Source organism: Pleurodeles waltl, chromosome 5 (assembly GCF_031143425.1).
Source record: "Pleurodeles waltl isolate 20211129_DDA chromosome 5, aPleWal1.hap1.20221129, whole genome shotgun sequence".
Taxonomy (NCBI): Eukaryota; Metazoa; Chordata; class Amphibia; order Caudata; family Salamandridae; genus Pleurodeles; species Pleurodeles waltl.
The window spans coordinates 378,777,728-378,797,953 of NC_090444.1; the positions used below are offsets into that span (position 1 = coordinate 378,777,728).

The 20,226-nt window shown below is 45.3% G+C and overlaps 1 protein-coding gene across 2 annotated transcripts in view; it reads left to right on the forward strand.

Moving 5' to 3' along the window:
* Positions 1–7,883: 7,883 nt before the first annotated feature.
* Positions 7,884–20,226, forward strand: part of SNAP25 (synaptosome associated protein 25) — a 192,327-nt gene continuing 179,984 nt past the window's right edge. Inside the window, exon 1 of one of the 2 annotated variants that reach the window (XM_069234120.1) lies at positions 7,884–8,176. The gene's annotated coding sequence lies outside the window, so the exon portion shown is untranslated. The remainder of the gene's footprint in view (positions 8,177–20,226) is intronic. The other variant, XM_069234119.1, reaches the window with a different exon arrangement.

Sequence of the window (20,226 nt, forward strand, 5' to 3'; positions counted from 1 at the left end):
CTTTCTAGCATGTAATATTTTAAGTTGGTTACATTTAGAATTTTCTTCCTTTGTTGTTTTCCCAACACAATAAAAAGCTGTTTTACTGTGCTTCTCACCAGGGATGCTTTAATGTTAACAAAGCTGACAGTATAGGTGTTCCTTGTTTGGAAGGCAGTGCTTACTTTATGTTCTTGTCTCTTTCCGAGGTCTGCCATGGAAGAGACAATGTGCTTGCACCTTATCAGTGTGGAATTCTGAAAAAATAAATTGTCTTTTCTTGTGACCTCTGGATCAGGCATTGCTCAGAACTGTTCTTAATGCCATTGGGTGCAACTGTTTGATAATCTAGTTTCGGTATAGATCCAAGGTGGCTCTAATTAAGTAGTAGTGTGATCATGTACACTGCAAGAATTCTAATGAGGAAAGAGTCCAAGTCAGTAAAGATGTGAGCAATCTCAATTAATATTGAATATTAAATATTGGTATCCATTAGTTCTTCATAATTCACACAACAGAACAATAACCAACTTTCCACGCATTCTGCTGATGAGCTTTTTCAAGGCTGTTGAGAATAAGACAGGTGGTTAAAGTACATTCTGTACATTAAGAGCATGTAACGTAAGTGGTGGCCCCATCATCTCCTCCATGGTGATCAATAATTGATGCTGGGCCTTTAAATTAGACAAGAATTCAAATACAGTATATCAAACCAGAGAACTGCAATGTAGTTAGAGGAGCTGTGTGAGAACATGCACAGATGATGAAAGCATGTTATTTTATATTGGTTAGACTTTTTAAACTCAAGGAGCGGCAATAATTCAAACAATCACATACCTGGTGGTAAAAAGGTGGTATTGAAATCCTCAAACTATGTAGTATAAACGTGTGCAAGAGACAGCATGCATTAAATTTACAATGCAGACCAATAGGCCCCGAGTGTGCCTCTAGATTTTTGTAAACCTACTGCCAACCATCCACAGAACAATGTGTTGGTTAGTATTAGGGGAATGGATAAGAGAGTTAAACAGGGACACTGGATAGCACCAATCTGCCTGATCACACAGCTGGGTGCTGGCTTCAACTAGAGGAGAATTGCTGTCTAAAAACAAGCTGAAGTCTTTATTGATTTTGTCATTCTTACACCAGCACATACTTTCTAACTTTGTATATGATATACCTTTAAATGGTATCTATATTTCTGACTTTTAGAAGTCTGGTGAAACTCTGTGTTTTCATTGATCTGAAACACAGTTACAATCCATGTATTGTATACAAGAAGTTTTCAGAGTTATTCTGCTTTTTTTAGTGCAGACAACTATCTTCATTTTGTATGAATGCTTGAAGTGATTCAAATTACATTCAATGTAACAGGATCATAAAATGCTGCCGGTCCGACAGTGGCCGAACCACCACGGTCATAATGTGGTGGTCTGACTGCCACTTAAGTAGTCGGACGACCACTTTGGCGGCAGTCAGACCACCACCGCGGCCCTGGCGGTCTGAAGACTGCCAGCGTCATAATGAGGCCCTAAATGTGTTCAAATTCAGCAAACAAGTGTAATGTATGATATTGGGATAGCTTCTTGAAGGGCGGTTAGAGACAAAGGAACAGTTTTTAAATGAGTGTCAACCATTTGGACAACATTTAGATAATTTTAAGCACACTTCATAAGACTAACAAACTAATAAGATCTAAAATTGGTATTTAAAATTCAGACACTTAAGATGTTTTTCTGCAATACTTTAAGCTTTAATGAACGAGAGAAAATTGCAGCCATCTCAGTCAGATATGTACCACCGTTAATGAATGCTCTGACATAACAACTCTATGTAAATTTACTCTTTGTCATAGGTCCTTGATTGCAAATTGTCTTGTTAATATTTGCATTCAGGGTGCATGCTATGGTTTAACTTGAGGTTATTGCTTTAATCTCATTAACACCATGATGATGTTAGGTTTAAATGAGTTTTGGTTTTAATAATTGTATGATTTGTTTATTGACAGCCCTATAGAAGTTCCTCTGTGTTGTGATGAAACACTTTGGCTGCATGTCATGATTATTTTGTAAAAGTCAATAAAGAACATATTTTTATACAAACCACCATTGTTTCAACTGACGTTTTGTGAAAACAAACAAAACACTGTGACATCCAACTTGAATTTAAAATCATAAACAATTCTACACCACCATGATGAAATTAACACTAAATTAAACTATAAGCTCAATAAAGTTTCAAAGCTGTATTACAGTCCCAAAATCAACGTTACGTGTATGGCGTGCAAAACTAAGTTATAAACATACATAAAAACCATTGGCTGATCTAAAAAGATTAACCTACTAAGCATCAACCACAATATGCACTTTAATATCAGATTTCAAAGCAGATGATGGATACATCAGTAAAACATCAAAATAGAAGTTTAACAATCAGTTTCAGAGCTGGGCCATCCTTATCTCACACATGAATAAGGACTTGCATGAGTGGGAGCAGGCTAACACATGCGGGCAAAAACAAAGGAAAAACATAAATAATTTGGAAAAATCATCTAACTAGGGCAACACATTATAAAAAAAGATGCTGGTGCAGGTACCTAAACTGAAAAGAAAACAAGAAACCACATTCAGTTATACCCCTCCTCATGGGACAGCATACTTCATCAGCAAGTGCAATCACCTTCTCTCGATATTAGTTGACAGCAGCATCAGGACAGTGCAGAACACGGGGTGCACATAGGGTAAGTCAGAAATTCAGAATTAGTTGGGCATATTAGTACTGACCAGCATAAACAAATGGGGAAATTAAATATGACTTTATTCATCAAAAGATACCTAAAGGGTGAAGGGATTCAGAAGAAGCTGAGTGTAGCCGGGAATCACCAGTGCATCAAGACTGGCTCTAGCAGAATGACCAGACAGACTTGAAGCAGGCTTGAACTCTCTCGATGAACTATCTCTAACTTTCAAAATCTTTCACTAATTAGAAATATCCAGGGTCCTCTTGATTGTTCCTTCAGGTGGGTTCATTCTAGACATCAGATTCAGTGTCCAATGGCTGTTGAGGGCACTATCAAGTTTGCAACTATTCTGGATTTTCTTAGCAAAAGTGCCTAGTCACTTCGATGATTTCATACAATTCCGCCAAGCATTACATTTTCTAATTATATGTTACTTCAGAATTATTTGCTCATGACACACAATATAAACTAAACACATTGCACATGAGAATCATGAATTTCTTGTCTTGTTCAATAACTAGAACAAATATTGTGACATATTTTATACTGAAACATGTTATTTGCCTTCAATACAATAGGACATTCAACATCATGTCAGGAACCTAGGAAAAAAATCCAGGTCAGAGGGAACACAATAAACAAGTAATTTCCCTTTACTGCTCCAAGAATGAATCTCTCAGGCCTAGTCAAGCTAAAGAAAGGCTAAATTCACATTATTATAATTAATACATATAAATCCTGTTGCACACCTTACAATTAAATCATAGAAGCAAAGCAAATTATTTTATTGCAAGCATTATTTATGACATTATTAGAACACAATTAAAACATACATTGTTGGATAGACCTAAAAGGCAAATGCAAGTGCCAGAAAGTCTGATTTGACAGACCAGCATGTGGGCCAGTCTTTTGGTTGTCTTTGGGCCTGTTTTATGGCCTGGTGGGCAGTTCTTTACTGTTGATATTCCTGATATTACCACACGCATTGCCCGCAGCAAACACCAATGCATGCAGTCTCCCATACTTTGCAAAAAACTACGCACAGCATCTCTTTACAAGCTCAAACTTGTCTTGATTTGGAAATATTGCCACTTTTAGCTATTTGATTAGCTAATGGGGGTCACTCACGGACGATGGATAGACAGATGTTCTGATAATACTTTTTTCAGTTTGCCTTAGGAATGAATTAGGTAAGGGTGCAACAAAGATGGGAACAGGGTGGCTCCTCCACTATGGCGAAGGAGCGCCACCTCCCCAGGCCCCTGTCAGCAAGCAGCTGCAAAACCTTTACAAGAAAATGATAATAAACTATGTTTATTATCGTTTTCCTGTAAAAGGGGCGAGACCATGGGCGATGACAGGGAGATATCTACACACACAATACACACTTAGCAAAAAACAGGAAAAGCATGTAAATGCATTAGACCCTATAGGGGGTAAACTATATATACTAAGAAAGTAGTATAAGAATGGAGGTGCCCAACCAAGGTAAGTGTCTTAGACTCCCAAGGGCTGGATGAGTAAGGAATTACCAGAAGTAAGTATCAGAAATCCCACAGGCGCCTGGGTGCAGAGTTGTTATTGAGCTGGGTGTCCTATAGGCTAACACAGGACCATCACAGTTGGATTTTTTAGGATTCAGGACCCTTCATGGAGGACCCCAAGGGAACCAGTTGTCCAAAAGAAAGATAGATAGTACCCCCACCCGTGGATACCCAGACTATTGGAGTGCCTACATCAGGGAGCCCAGGTGCATAAGGGTGAAGTGATGTCGGAAACCCTTGTTGGAGTCAACGGGAGCCTCGGTTGTCCAGCCGCTGTCTTGACCCATGCAGATTCCAGACGTGAAGAACCTGAAAAAGAAAGTGACAGTGTCCAGACCACTCAGAAATGTCCAGTCGGTGCAGGTAGACAATGCTCACCCCCTAATGTGAAGTTCCTGCAGGTCAGTGAAGAATGAAGTCCAGCTGTGGTGTCCAGGGGATGCAAGAAGATCCTTGGAGTCACTCACAATCTGTCCCATGTTGGTCACCGGATTGCAGGAGAGTCAGTGGTCAGCAGGATCATCAACAAGCAAATGCAATAGTTGTCACAGAGAAGATTGCAGGTTTTTGGGGACCAGCAAGGTCCACATGACGTGACTCTTGGAGGGGAGTCAGGGCTGCCCCTCAACAGGAAGGAAAGCCAGTAGGAAATGTTGGAGCCCCACAGGTGACCCACTGGCAGCAAGCACAGGGAGTCACAGGGAGGCCTCAGCAGCAAAACAAAACAAGAGTTCCACACCACAGAAGCTGCAGAATGGAAGCTGAACTTGGAGTTGCAGAGTGCTGGAGGATGGGGCTTATTGGAGCTTGAAGATCTCTTGGGAAAAAAGAGCCAACAAGCCTTGGTAAGAGCAACAGTTGTGGTGCACAGAGGTTCTGTTCCAGTAGCTGCAGCAAGGGCCCACCGTCTCCCAATCAGGAGAGATGTTGGACCCAGAGAGCACCACAGAAGCACCACTTTTATTACAGAGCCTTTCGATGTCCGTGGGACAGCAGAATCCACCAGATAGTCATTGTCATCCAAAGGTGCCTACGGATGCAGGGGAGTGACTCCTTCACTCCAAGGGAAATTCCTTCTTGCTTCTTGGTGCAAACAGAGTCCTTGTGACCCTGGATGATGCACATTCATGGATGTTGCAGAAATCTTACAGGAGCTGGAGAAACAATATGCAATCTGAGCCCTCCCAACTGGATACAGTCTTGTTTCAGTTACAAGAAGCAGACCAGCAGCATTTCCGCAGGCCACGAGCAGAAGATGTCTTGCAGCGAATTCCTTGCAGAGCCTTGCTCAACAAATCTGAAGACCCACCCTTGGGGAGCCCTTAAGTAACCCTCTGCAGTACTCACTTCTCAAAAGGCGTCAGGGACGTCATCTACCTGGCCTAACCAGTCAGATGCTCCCAGGGGCCTCTGCACATCTAGTTTCCAAGATGGCAAAATCAACCAGCCACCTGGCAGAGCTCTGTGCACCTCCCTAGGGGAGGAGCTGGACAGGGAGGTGGTCACTCCCATGTCCTTTTTGTGGCTTCGTGCCAGAGCAGGAACCGGGGGTTCCTGCAGTGGTGCAAACTGGTTTATGCAAGGAGGGCACCAAATGTGTCCTTCAAAGCAGTCTGATGGTGCTGCGAGGCCACCTCACCCCAGCCCAGAGACACCTAGTTCTAAAGGAGAGGAGGTCACACCTCTTTCCTGCAAGAAACCCTTTGTCCTGTCTTTCCCTGCTCAAGTTAGGCTCAGCAGTAGGAGGGCAGAACAGTGTCTGGGGGTCCGCAGCAGCGGGGGCTGGCAGGCAGACCCTGGAAGGGTGTTCTGGCAGATCTGGGGGATTCTCTAAGGAACCCCCAGAGTACATAGTATCATGCAACTATCACTGGAAACGAAGTAGTTGCATGATTGCAACATGTTTGATACCAAACATGCTTAGGTTTGTAGAAGCCATTATGTAGTTGGACTACTCATGTTGACCAATGTCCACTACATACCTTAAGAATGCTTCCCCGCACTTACAAAGCCCAGGGAATGGAGTCTGGGGGTTGAAGGGCCATCTCTGCTCATGCAGGAGTGCCCTCACACTTAGGAACATGCTCCCGGCCCTTGGACTGAAGGGCCTACCAGAGGGGTGACTTACAGTGTCCAAGTGCAGTGACCACGATCTAAAGCAAGCCTTTTATCTAAAGTGAAAGGTGCATGCACTCTTTCATGCAGGCTGCAATGGCAGGCCTGCAGACACAGTTTGAATGGGCTCCCATGGGTTGCATAAAACATGCTGCAGCCCATGGGAGACCCCTGATGTACCAATGCCCTGGGTACTTAAGTACCATGTATAGAGACTTGCATGGGTGCACCAGTATGACAATGGTGGGGTGTAAAAATTACCAAACAACCAAATTTAGAGAAGAGAGAACAGACACTGAGGTCCTGGTTAGCAGGACACTATTGCACTACAATCTAAACACACTGACACCAGGCAAAAAGTGGGGGTAACTGTGTCAGAAAGATGCTATTTTCCTCGTGTGATTGCTCTATTTTCCTCCTGTGACTGCTCGGTAATGCCCACTCTCTTAAGCCGATGAGGATGGATTAGGGACCACGTAGGGTAAATCACAACACTGTATAATGATGATGGTGCACAATATTTTAATGCCATACATATGACTAAGTGACCACATGTATGTCTACAGTGCTGAATGCCTCCAATCAATGACACCTACGAATTTCCATATACACTTGGTAACGGGGTCTCACCATGGCATTAGAGATTGTCTGTTTACAGTGACCACTGAGAGTGAGTTACTGAATGATAATGGTGTTCACTCTTCTTGCCAAGAAGGGTTGCAAACGAATATTCTTTTCTTATTTCATGTTTCTACAGGTTCTATATAACTCTGAAAAACAGGTGAGGGAGCCTTAGGACTCCTTACCCGATAAAACCTATTTAATGTGAGGGTTGTTGGGCAGGGAGTTTGTGGTCCTGAAGAAAGCCGAGAGACCCATATGTCTGCGGCTGAACCTTAAGGTGACATTAACCTTGGATGCAGAAACCATTATGTTTGATGATACATCCAGATGTGTATTTTTAACAATATCGAGTGAATAAAGAGAAATCTAATGCTTTCCCATAGTCGTTGACAACTGGAACCCTGCACTTTTTCCATAGAAATACTTATTACAAGCGCCTTAACTTTTTAACTTGTTTAAGTCCATTCGGGCACTATTCACCTACCCGGGTGAAAGGAGGCAGCTATGATGAAGCATGCTCCCATAGGACGGGTGAGGTGTCTCATCTAATATCTAAAATATATCCCTGTAGGACATCATATTAAGCCTTAAATAGAGGACTGACCGAGTCTGGGCCACTGCACTTCTGTGGTGTGAAGGGAATATGTTTTTCAGCTCTGGACAAGAAATCCACGACTTTCTGTAATACAAAATTATATACAGTCAGACACAGTGCACCCCTTCTGCAGGGATCCCCACTTTGGCGAAATATATCCCCGGTTTATTTTCAGTTCCACGAATAAAGGATACCCTGGGCTGGAGCCTTATGCGAAGCCTGCCTTACTGCACGCACCTCGTCACACTGTCCCCGAGCTACGTAGATTAGCTTTGAACCGAAAACAGAAGTAAATGCAAAGGACTGCGGTGGGTGCAGCAGCAGCTGCAATGAGTGATGACGAGCCGGGCTCCAGCCTACGCTGCTGCTGCCGCCCCCGCCTCCTCCCTCGTGATAAGCCCCCTCCCCTTTTTTCTTCTCTTTGATGAGGGCAGAGCGCCATTCCAGAGAGGAAGACTGGAAGAGGAAGAGGTCGGAAACATCGCCTCTTTCCTTCCCGCTGCAGAGCGCAGTCTGAAGCGTGCAGACGGCCGTCCCCATTCACCACATCTGCTTCATTTAATCCTGAGGTGCTTCCAGGTAAGGTAATCCTCTTCTGCGATAGTCTCTAAACAGGCGCATTGGCTTTTTTTCATGCTGACATCTGTTACCGCCACATCAGGACTGCAAGATGTGTGAGAAAAAAGGCGTCGTTTTCCCTCTCCAAGCTTTTTTGAGGCTGTTCTTTGGAAGTCTCTTTATTCCTCGATATTCGGAAGCGCGTTAAAACGAGCGGTGGACAGAGAGGAGTATGTGCTTTGTGATTGCTGTCGTCGGTGGTTGGGCCTCGACAGCGGTTTTTTTTTATTTTTATTGATGAGGCTGAGTGCTCTGCTGATGTTGCTCTATGCAGTGTGCGTGCCTGTCTGCAGTCGCAAATGGAGGCTGAGGCAGCACCACGGAGAGCGCAGACTGAGGAGGGGCTCCCAAGAAAAGGTCCTGCTGCTCGGACAGGGTACTTACTGCTGCTGTTTGATGTTGTGTGACCGCGAAGGGGTAGAGGGACGGGTCAGCACCGCGGACAGCTCTGGGTGGAGCCCTGTGCTGCAGGCTGCGCCCGGAGTGCTACGCGACGGTAGAGTACAGCACCGTGGACAGCGCACTGTACTGGTCTTTGTAACTGATAATGTTACTCTCTGTGCGGCTCTCTGGCGTTCTCTGGGTACCTGATCCACGAATTTCTGTTTTTCAACTCGGCTGGAGCTACATTGTGCTTTAGAGCTAGCTTCTCGAAGGTCAAGGTTCAGTGATTTGGAGAGTTAACTCTTGAGGGCGCCAGATCCAGTCGCCTCCGACGAGCAGAGGGAAGTTCGCTGCTTGGGTGTACATCTGGAGCAGGAAGCGCGGTCCGAGAGCCCCTGGAGGCAATACCCGGGCCCCCGGAGCGCGCGCTCACTGCTAATGTCGCAGGCGGTGATTCAGCACCTTGGACATCGCTCAGCCAATGCTGCAGCGCTGCAGAGACAGTGCTGCAGCCCTGCGGCACACCATCACCACCGCCCAGACTCGCTGTACAGCAGCGTACCTCCCCCGCCATCCCGGCCGAGACCGTCCCAACTCTGGTCCCCGACCCCCAGCCTTCAGTACAGATGGCTGGGTCACCCTGCTGAAGTCCAAGCGCCTTTCACACGTCACACTTCAACGAACTGACGCCTATCTCCAAGAGAGTGAGTAGCGCTACAGTGTAGTCCCAGATGAGTGTTCACAGTGCTGGCACAACTGTTTAATAAAAACCTTCGGCAGACGGTGCCCTTTCGTGGCGCTGTGAATCCCAGTGGTATAGACCACACACGAGTCGTGACTGCGTCAGATTCCTGGGGCATCCCCGTGCACATTAATTATACTGGGTGAGCGCTGCCAGTGCGCGAACAGATACTGCATGCTTCTCTAGTGCTATTTCCAGAGCGCCAGGATGTGCCCTGGCACTGTGTGCCATGGCGCGGACCTCCTGTTTTGGTGGGCACTGCTGATCTGAAACCATGGCACGTCAATACAGCTGCTTTTATGGTTATTATTCGAGTTGTTCATTCACAGGAGTGTGCCCGCAGGCCCCTCTGGATATGGTGGACCCCATCTGGTCGCTGATTGGTTACATCCGAAGTCGGGTAGGGGCAGAGGCCAGGCACGTCCGCATTTCGTTTCCAAGATCGGAGCTCTCACTCGGGGGCTCTTAATGACGCACAATGCCTGTCGTCCTTTACTGTATTCAAGTCTGAAACCTGACACGCATATTAAATTGATGATCTTGCAGATTATACATCTTAAACCATTCATTGGTATAACAAAATTAAGAATGTGGTAACATGTATTCATATGCTTTTATTTCTGTGTCTTTGGCTCCTTGCGGTTTCCTCGGACACCTACTCATCACCAACCGCTCCTGGAGCGTGGAATAAGCATTTCTAGACGCTTCGTGGCAGACACCAAGAGCAGCCACAGCTGTCCATTTGATTGATGACGTTGTTTCGGTTAGTACGTGCTTCCGCCTTAGTCGCATGATTGACGGGAGACTTCAACCAACCAACGCCCTATCTTTGCATTCTCCTTTTCATCTGGTAAAATGCGCCTTGTTAATGGTTTTTCATTGCACGTTGTATCTGGAGAAACTGGAAAGACCTGTTTTTTTTTTACTAATCATGTCTGACCAGCACAAGCCCGTGCACTGACACGCGACACAGCAGTTTTTCGAAAATTAAGCCATACTGCGCCTCCTTCCCCTACCTGCATCCAGATCCATCTGAATTAATGTAACACAGATAGCACACTCTGCAGCTCTCTCATTCTCTCTCTGTGGCATAACTACGGGCCGCACAGCATTACACAACTAGTAAAAAACATTGTTACCAAAAATAAGGATTTAAGATGGAGGGCAGGAGGCGAAATGTCGCTGCCCCAAAAATCCGAATGAAAGGCTGAGCAATTCAATCTGAAAAGGTAGAGTAAAGATACACAATTTAAAGGAAGGGCAAACATTGTCACAACAGACAAAAACTAGTCTCTAGATTCAAGTTGACCAGGTACAAATTATTTCACTTGATTTAGCTTTGGATTTAAGGGTTTATTGGACATAAGATGAATGTTTGACTCTGCTTACACCTTGGAGTTGGTGTTCGACGCTCTCTGTTGGTTTCCTTTGACCAAAGGTTCCTTATTTTGGCCTGTCGAAAATAATCATCAAATATCCAAAAACCCACATGCCGAGGTTGGCTCCAGTAGAAATAATTTGTAATTAGCGAACTGGAATCCCCACACAGGATTATAGCTTCGACGTTAACGCACACACTGTGCCTGACATCTACGAGAATAATACAATATTTTACGTGTGCTGATGTTCAATTCTATGTGACGCATAAAACACGTGATGGGTGCAGGCAGACATTTGCACAATGCGCACGAAGGGCGCTTAACTATGGAGCCCTTCGGTCCTTCCTTCGATAAAGAACATTCTGTTGAAATGTGGAGCCTCCAGCCCCCCGCAGTGTGCGTTTTGAGAGCCTGGCAGAGGGGCTGGCTGGATTCTGGGTCGGTTATGCCGAATAAGCTCAAAACATTTTGGAACCTCCCACCCCTTTACGTAGGTGCGTCCAGGCGAATCCACTGGGGCCACCGGATTTACGTGCCTGACCACCGGTAATTACTACTGCTTTCCCACAACTGATGGGGAGTTGGGAGTGGGTGGTGTGGGGGGGGGGGCGGGGTTGTGGATGGTATGAAATAAACCGGGGGAGGTGGGCAGAGGCGTTCCAACGTCGACGGTTAAACATTTCTGGAAGAAGCAAGGCTCTGCAAAACACCTTACCATGGCACTGTAAGTTGTGTCTGATCGGTTAACAGAGCTTGCACAGCATGTAGTCGGCCATTATTGGCTGTAAGGAATCCGCTCTAATGGTGCCCTGCTCGCTGGACGTACATGCGTCAGATGTCGCGTTCTAAAGGGTACACGGATAACCCAGTGCATACGGCAGATGCAAGTCACTCATATGTATGCAGCCTTAGGACATGATGCAAGAAACCGTATCCCTGCTACGATGCTTGAAATGGAAAAATAGAGGTACTGACTCAGAGTACCTGCTTGTTTTTGAGAAATGCCGGTACTCTCCAATGAAAAGTATTTCGTTTTTCGTGAGAAGTTCAGGTACTCTCTCTCGCCCTCAAAATAAAAAAAGTGCTGGTACTCAGTATCGGCCCATTCATTTAAAGTCCTGCCTGCCACACTAAGTGCAAACAGCAGAATGCACACTTGCTTATTATGGACCTGCCGCATACACAAAGTGCAGAATTGAAATACGGTGCATGGCACATTCATTGTGAGCTTCTCGTGTGGGCTCCACCCACAGAGTGTATGGAGCAACGACGTGCAACAATCGAATAGGGTCCGTGATACACTAATGTATGTCTTCGATCCTGGAGTCAGAAACTGTGTGTGGTATGCAATGTGCATGCATATGTTTTATGCATGATGCATGAACCTCACGTAAAGCAGATCCAGGAGAAGCAGATGGCATGCACACATATGCATGGTGTATTGAATGCATTAATTATGCGCATGAGTCACATAGTGCGCAAGGTGTATCCAGTGCATTCTTTATGCGCAGGAGTCACATAATACGCAAGGTGCATCCAGTGTATACTTTATGCGTAGGAGTTACATAGTGCTCATGGTGCATCCAGTGCATTCTTAATGTGCATGAGTCACATAGTGTGCATGGTGCATCCAGTGCATTCTTTATGCGCAGGAGTCACATGGTGCACAAGGTGCATCCAGTGCATTTTTTATGCACAGGATTCCATAGTGCACAAGGTGCATCCAGTGCATTCTTTAGGCACAGTAGTCACATAGTGTGTCTGGTGCATCCTGTGCATTCGTCACATGACGGAGAGTCACATTGTGTGCGTGGTGCGCAAGTGTTTTTCCAGTTGCAGTAGTCACGCACAATGTGTGTGAAGCACCAGTGCATGCATTACATGCAGTAGTTACATACTGTCTGCAAGGAGTATCTGATGCGTATATCGGACGTAGGAGTCACAAACAGTGTACATATCACATACTAAGGCTGAGCAGGCACCGCACACAACGTATGTTACTCCAACCCACTTACTGCACGTAGGAGTTACACACAGGGTGCATGATGCACACACCATCTGATTCAAAGAGTGCGCATGGTACACACAGTGCATACATCACATGCAGTGTACAGCATGACTAGGTGCATCAGATGCAATGCTTCAGCAAATCCCCTTCAGACATGGATAACGATCAATTCAGTTGATTAAAATGGCATCCATCTTGTGCGACGCAGGTTTTTTTATTCGATAAAAGGATGAAACCGTTCCACAGCATGCATTCCTCTGATTGATTTTTTTCCTCAAGCCCTCGTTGAAGAATAGCCACTCGCAGTGCCCGAAATGGTCCACGTAAATATGCCGTGTCTTCGGCTTAATTTACGGCGTGTCAGGTGGATGTCAGACACACACAGATTAGAAATAGAAAGCAATTAAACATGCAGCAGGCCCGCAGATGATCCACAACTGCAGCAGGCACAACGTTTGCTGCTTCTGACTACGCATAGGCCCCGCTGAGCCATGATCCGTAATGTTAATTCGTAGGCAAGTGCTAAATGAACAATTTATCGAACCACCACGACACTGTAGCTGACGATAGCCTACAAATGTAACACAGCAGGCCAAGGAGACACCCAATGTTTCCTGGGTGACTATGTACTAAAATTAGACACATGTAGTGTCTTTTCTAATGGGTGACATACAGCGATGCAGAGTAAGCTATGTAGCATTTAGTTTGCATATGACTGCTGTAGCCCTTTCTACTATTTATGAACTGATACACATATTAACTGCCAAGCAGGGCATCATATGGTTTGTGCAGGATGTCACACTGAAATAGGTGTACTGCTGACACGAACAACTGCTTAAGAATGACACACTCTTCGTGTTACTTTTCCTACCTTGCATTCTGTTTCAATATTTTGTGAAATCAGATCCACATTATCTACACAAACACAGACATACACATATGCACACACACAAAATACACACTCACACAAACTCACACACACACAATGAAAAAACAGGTTTACTAAAGTGTATATGAGCTCAGCCCAGTACGTCATACCAGTTTCGCATTTTCTGCAGAGAGTGGCTTCATTTCTTCAATGCTCACCATGAAATACACGAAAATAGACTTTAGGTAGCAGATTGCCAGTGCAATACAGCAGACTTTGCATACAGGCTGAGATATATGTCTTCTCTTTGTGCTTGGAGAGTTCAGAGAAAGGGCACTTCCCATTCTCTCATTCACACAAAAAGCCCACAGGTTATGATGACGCCCTGGAGAATTGTATCAACACTAAAGGTGTAGGGTAGTGGGAAAAGGGGTGGGCCTAGGTCGATTAACCCAGTGCACCGTGTTGGAGTCGCTTAAGACTCTGAAGTGGGGAAGTCATGGTGGGAAAGAATCCACGTAGGGGGGTGCTATGTAGTTGTACAAGGGGACGGGGGAGTTCCCTTACGGACTAGGTGGTCTCACACACATAATAGTGTCTTGCTTCATCATTTGACCACCTAGCCCCACCCAAGTAAGATGATACTACTTGGGCGGACTCGACCTCTTGGTTAAAAGAACCAGAGGGAGTGCTAAAATTAGACTTACTGGATAATTACAGAGATCCAGATGGGGTGAGAGATAAAATTACCAAGCAAGTCTCCAATTACTACTGCTAGTTTTAATGGGGGTGTATGCTGGTAAGGTTAAGAATATAGGGGAATAGACGGCTCATTAGAGGATAATGTCTCTTAGAGTCTAAAAAGAAATACGTATGACCAACATGTTTCTGCCCTCACTAAGTGCTGGTTGGTCAGGGGCATTCGTCAGGGTCGGAGCACACGTAATAAGTGAGGTGCTCAAAGTGAAAAATAAATATAGGGCCTACCTGAACAGGTAGTTCATAGTGGGGTAGGTCTAAAATGGCCCGTAGTTAGGGGCGATTTGCCTCTGGTCTGGCTAATGCCGGGGGAGGTTTTCCCTTGTAGTCACACTCACTCCAAAGGGAATACCATTGGGGGGTTACCTACATGCCGGAGCCAGGCCGCTCAGAGCGGCATGAGTGTGACTACAAGGGAAAACCTGCCCCGGCATTAGTCAGACCAGAGGCAAATCGCCCCTAACTACGGGCCATTTTAGACCTACCCCACTATGAACTACCTGTTCAGGTAGGCCCTATATTTATTTTTCACTTTGAGCACCTCACTTATTACGTGTGCTCCGACCCTGACGAATGCCCCTGACCAACCAGCACTTAGTGAGGGCAGAAACATGTTGGTCATACGTATTTCTTTTTAGACTCTAAGAGACATTATCCTCTAATGAGCCGTCTGTTCCCCTATATTCTTAACCTTACCAGCATACACCCCCATTAAAACTAGCAGTAGTAATTGGTGACTTGCTTGGTAATTTTATCTCTCACCCCATCTGGATCTCTGTAATTATCCAGTAAGTCTAATTTTAGCACTCCCTCTGGTTCTTTTAACCAAGAGGTCGAGTCCGCCCAAGTAGTATCATCTTACTTGGGTGGGGCTAGGTGGTCAAATGATGAAGCAAGACACTATTATGTGTGTGAGACCACCTAGTCCGTAAGGGAACTCCCCCGTCCCCTTGTACAACTACATAGCACCCCCCCTACGTGGATTCTTTCCCACCATGACTTCCCCACTTCAGAGTCTTAAGCGACTCCAACACGGTGCACTGGGTTAATCGACCTAGGCCCACCCCTTTTCCCACTACCCCACACCTTTAGTGTTGATATAGTTTCCTTTGGGAGTCGGTGTGGGCTAGCAACACTCCCAGTGCTCTCCTTTTGTGTGTTATTGCCCTGGAGAATTGTCCATTCATCTACAAGGAAACAAGCGAAACCAATTCTATTTAATTATTTAGGTAGGGGATGCACATTGGAGTATGAAGTGACCCACCCATGAATGTACATTCTCACTAGGGCCCGATTCAATAAGCATTTTGGGCACCTAAGGTGATGTTAGTGGTGCAAACCACCTCTCTACCAATATAAATTCACCATCTTGATTCGCAGATTTAGGAATGGTGGAATGTTACTCTCAAAATGTGGACTGACAAATTGATCTATTCAGTCCGCATGCCGGAAATGTCTCCAAATCTAGGGTTAGGGGCCTCGTTTTGGGCATTTATGGTCGATCGGCCTGAAAACATAGGTGAGCGCTGACAAACATAGTCCATACAGGTAGCATCCACACCTAGAAGCATACATAAACGTGTTCATGTCAAAGGCAGGAGTTAGTGCTACACCAGGGCGTAGCATGTTTAACAGGGTAATTAGTTGATGAGGATTTTCATTGCAGAAAAATATGTTCCCAGTGGAGAATAAAAGAGTTAAATATGTAAAAGCAAATTTCATCACATTAACTCACGCATACATTTCCACCTGGCAGAAATTATGTTGGACTGATTCTCAAATATTTTGCTATGATTGGGTGTGTCTTACTCTTGTAGTACTACTTGATTACTCCTGGTTTCCTGGAGTACTATAAGAGTAAGGCACAGCAACATCCTATGAGGACTCCTGAAAGTCTATGACCGTTGTACATTTCTAGTAGTACTTCTGGGATTGGTTTTGATATATGTCAGTGTTTTAAATGGGAATACATAGGTGCAGGTGCTCACTCTCCAGATCACCTGCTTGCTTCTGAGAAGTGGCAGTACTCTCCCATTAAATGTATTGTACCTGTGCTGAGAAATGCCGGTATAGTCCCTTTCAAATCAAAGAAGTGCAGGTACCCAGTACCAGACAGAACCTGCCTATTAAAAGCACTGATATGTGTAAAAGTAGGCACTTTGCACCAAACTTTGTAGCAGTGCTGTGTTAACACATGTTCAAGTTGTTCACAAGCCCCTTATGGATTGGTGTGGCATGAAAAAGTTACAGTCGAACTGCCAAATTCCCGTCAGAATCACCATTGTTAACCGGTATGTAAAAGAAAGGAAACTAAAATGAAGGTGCCTGGAGAGTTTGCTGTAGGGTCTCGGCTTCCAAACAACGATAAGATGGTGGATTATAGATGTGTGTCTAGAACACCAAAAGGGCTGTATAACAACTGAGATATTGCTTGATTTACCACCAGTATTTACAGTCAAGAGGTGCAACCAGCTTTCTCTCACTAGGGAGTGTGAGAGTGTGAGGAGAGAATACACAACCTTGTATCTTTTAGACACATCAGAGAGCTAGGGGGGTTAAATGAATTCATGATAAATCACGATTTGAGGTGCTGGAGGTCACTCTGATGCGGGTGGACACGTTTGCCTGATGGTCTTCAATCGTTATCGAGCTTGTCAGAAGCATTCATTTGAAGGCCAGCCTGAACAGGGGCAAGGTCTTTCAGTGTGATGCCACAAGTCATAAAGGGGGTGTAAAACACGAAAGTTCCACTTTCTCTACACACCCGTCCAAATAAATAAATATATCATCCTTACTCCATTCTTGCGTCCTTTTTTCAAGGTTTTCAGATTCCTGTGAGGTGACATCCAACACATCCAAGTGTGGGAGTTCGGCATGGGCCTCTTCTGCAACACATGGAACGAGGGCTTGAGAGACTCAAATAGTGTATTGTAGCCAGTATTCACCAGCAGCGTCTAATATGTAGCCGGAATGGGGGAGGCGGCGGGTGACTGTGGGGGAGGGGCAGGTAATGGATTAGGAATTTTGGCATCACTGTCCCACATAACAAAATCAGGGGCAGTTATCATTTTGCATGAGTTGTTGTTACCTCAAAGTATAATCTCAATCAATTATATTAGGCGGTGCATTTATTTAATCAGCTCCTAACTTGCTCAATAACACAGGCCTATTGAAATGTTGGTGGCAAATTAAAAAACTATCAGCTACTGGATTCCATGTTACAAATCTCAAGGGATGACTCATACTGGCAAACGCAGCAGAATGCAGGGAAGAGCAGCAGAGCATCTGTCTCCCGCCGTGGGCGTCTGCAGACATTTTTCAGGGGGGGGTCATAATTGTAACGTCAGCGGGGGCCGCCATACTAGTGCAGGCAGCATAACACTGCGACGGCCCTGGTGTTGCACTGCACTGAGCCTGCACACCAGGCTGTATCTAAATCCTGGAGAAGAGGGGATTGGGCCCCCCTTTTGCGTCCCCCACGTGGACGCCAGTGGCCACCCCCTAAACCTCCTCACCCCTTGAGTGCTTTTGATGCAGTCCAGCTTTCATTTTTGTTAGCTGCAATCAAATCAATTCACTTCACAACCGATGAAGGTGCACAACATGCAAATGTGGTTCCTCAGCATCACAGCAGTGAGTTACAGTTTACAGGGCACACACAAAGTCTCAAAGACATGAGTGATGCCAGATGAAGTCCGTTTCTGCTAGTTTCTGCAAGTCAAGCCCGCGCCAGTAATATTTTACATTCGTCTAATGATGACAGGAGGGAGGTGAGGGGGACGGGACTCTAGGGGGAGGGCTTCATATGGGGCTGTAGTGCTTATCGATCGGCAACACGATCCATGCAAGGCTGCGCTCAAAACACAAAATAGCTAAGAGCTGCTTTACTCACAGTTTAATAAGGTCCCTTGTAAAAAATCACCCTCTCTTCCAGCAGCCATTTAATGTTGCAGTGTGGTCTCGCCTCATAAATTGCTAGAAAGCTGGCCCTGAAAATATGATGCATTTGCTTAATACCTTTTTTGGGAAATCGAACTGTTTTACTTTCGATCGTTCTTGAAATTTAATTCAAAGCAGTCACTGACTTTATTGTTCATTTTTTAGGTATTTAAGGTGTGATTTTAGCGTGTGAAATTAATTGCGATTGTTCCTATGTTAATAGAAATCTGTATACTTTTCATGGAAGTCAGAATGATTTTGATCCATGGCAGCTATCTTTTCTATCAGTCACCCAGAAGTTGATGGGAGGAATGTTTCAGATAGTTTAACCACTGACAGTCGTTCAGAGTAGTGCTCCAATCGATTGGGTTCCATCTATTGTGCTGTTCTAGACAGAGGCACGCAATATGCAAATCAGCACTGATCCCGCACCTCATGGCAACAGTCTATCCTGAACTGCCAGCGCAGGCACCATTTAGAAGGGAACACAGGCAACCGTACCCCAGTTCCGGTCTTCTTAGGCCTCTTCAGTGAAGTATAGCTTGAATCCTATGGCGCAGTGAGTAAGGGACCCACATCTGGGCATACCATTGACCACTTATGGAGTTACATCAGTTGCAAAACAAGGTGATGGGAGGAATGCTTGTGAATTATCTGATCACTGGCAAGTGCCTGGGAGTAGCATTCCAACCCATAATTTTTTGTCCACTGCGCCACTGTAGACAAAGGCCCACCTTATCCAAAGCAGTCCTGATCCTGCACCTCATAGGAACAGTCCATCCCAAACTGTCAGGCGAGTCCCCTCAATGAGAAAACACAAACAACCCCGGACTGGCTTTGGCCTTGCTAGACTTTGTGAGTTAGGTATGGTTTGAATCCGATGGCTCAGTGAGTCATTTGTTTTTCCCTCAGTTTCTTTCTGTGTTGCAAAATAAGACTTAAGGGTCTTGGGTATTACTAGGGCAAATGATCTGCAGTGTTGCTGCCCGAGTGCCCATGCTGCTCAAATAGGGTAGGATTTTGGGGTTGGCAGTCACTTGCTAGCAGCACTTTACTTTTTTCCTTTTGGCGCTGGAGAGGAGCTAAGGCTTGTGAGCAGGATTCACTGCGGTAAGTGGGAGTGGACCCTCTGTGTTCAGCTGGAGTTAAGATAGGGTGGTAGTGGGAACAGGCAGCAGCTTACAGGCAGCACCTTTCCATTTTTTACAGTTCTGTATCCTTTTCTATGTGCAGCAGCTTTCAAGCGGGTTCTGGAAGGAAGCACTTTTTTTGCTGTGTTCAGGGAAAGGTATGTGGTTGCAGGAGAGGTGCTGGTAGTTTTTTCCTTTCCACCCCAATTTCATATCTAGGTTTCATACCTAGGTTCTTGCCTTTATTGGAGGGAGGTAGTAGTGTGGAATGGAGGGAGGTGGTAGCGTAGAATGGATTAGGGCCCAGCAGGCAGAGGTGTCTTGCATTCTCATGGGTCTTAGTGTGAGCCCACTGTGACTGTTGATATTCCCCTACAAATGCAGAGGGAGTCGGGTCTCCATTGCTCCATCTGTAAGGAGACACAAACACTTGGAATTGTTGAAAAGACTGTCTCTGAACTGGTGAGTGGTGAGTTCTCATTTTATTGAGGATGGGGGCATGCACGGAGGGTGTATTCACATAGTAGTGCTCTTTAGGGTCGAGTGTGTGCAAGTGCTCTGGACCATGTTGTAATCTCTTTGTGGATTTCTAACTACATCCATGTCACGCCCGTCACTTTCATTAGTTTGTGGGCTTGCCTTTTAAAAATGGATTGATTCAATTTGTGAAAGGGATGCATATGTCATGCCTTTTCTGGTGTTTATCCCTCCTCGAGCGCAGCGGTAAACTACTGAAAACATACGAGGTTCCGTGTTTTCAGCTGGTTACTGAACTACTTTATCTTTTCATTTCCTGCGCAGG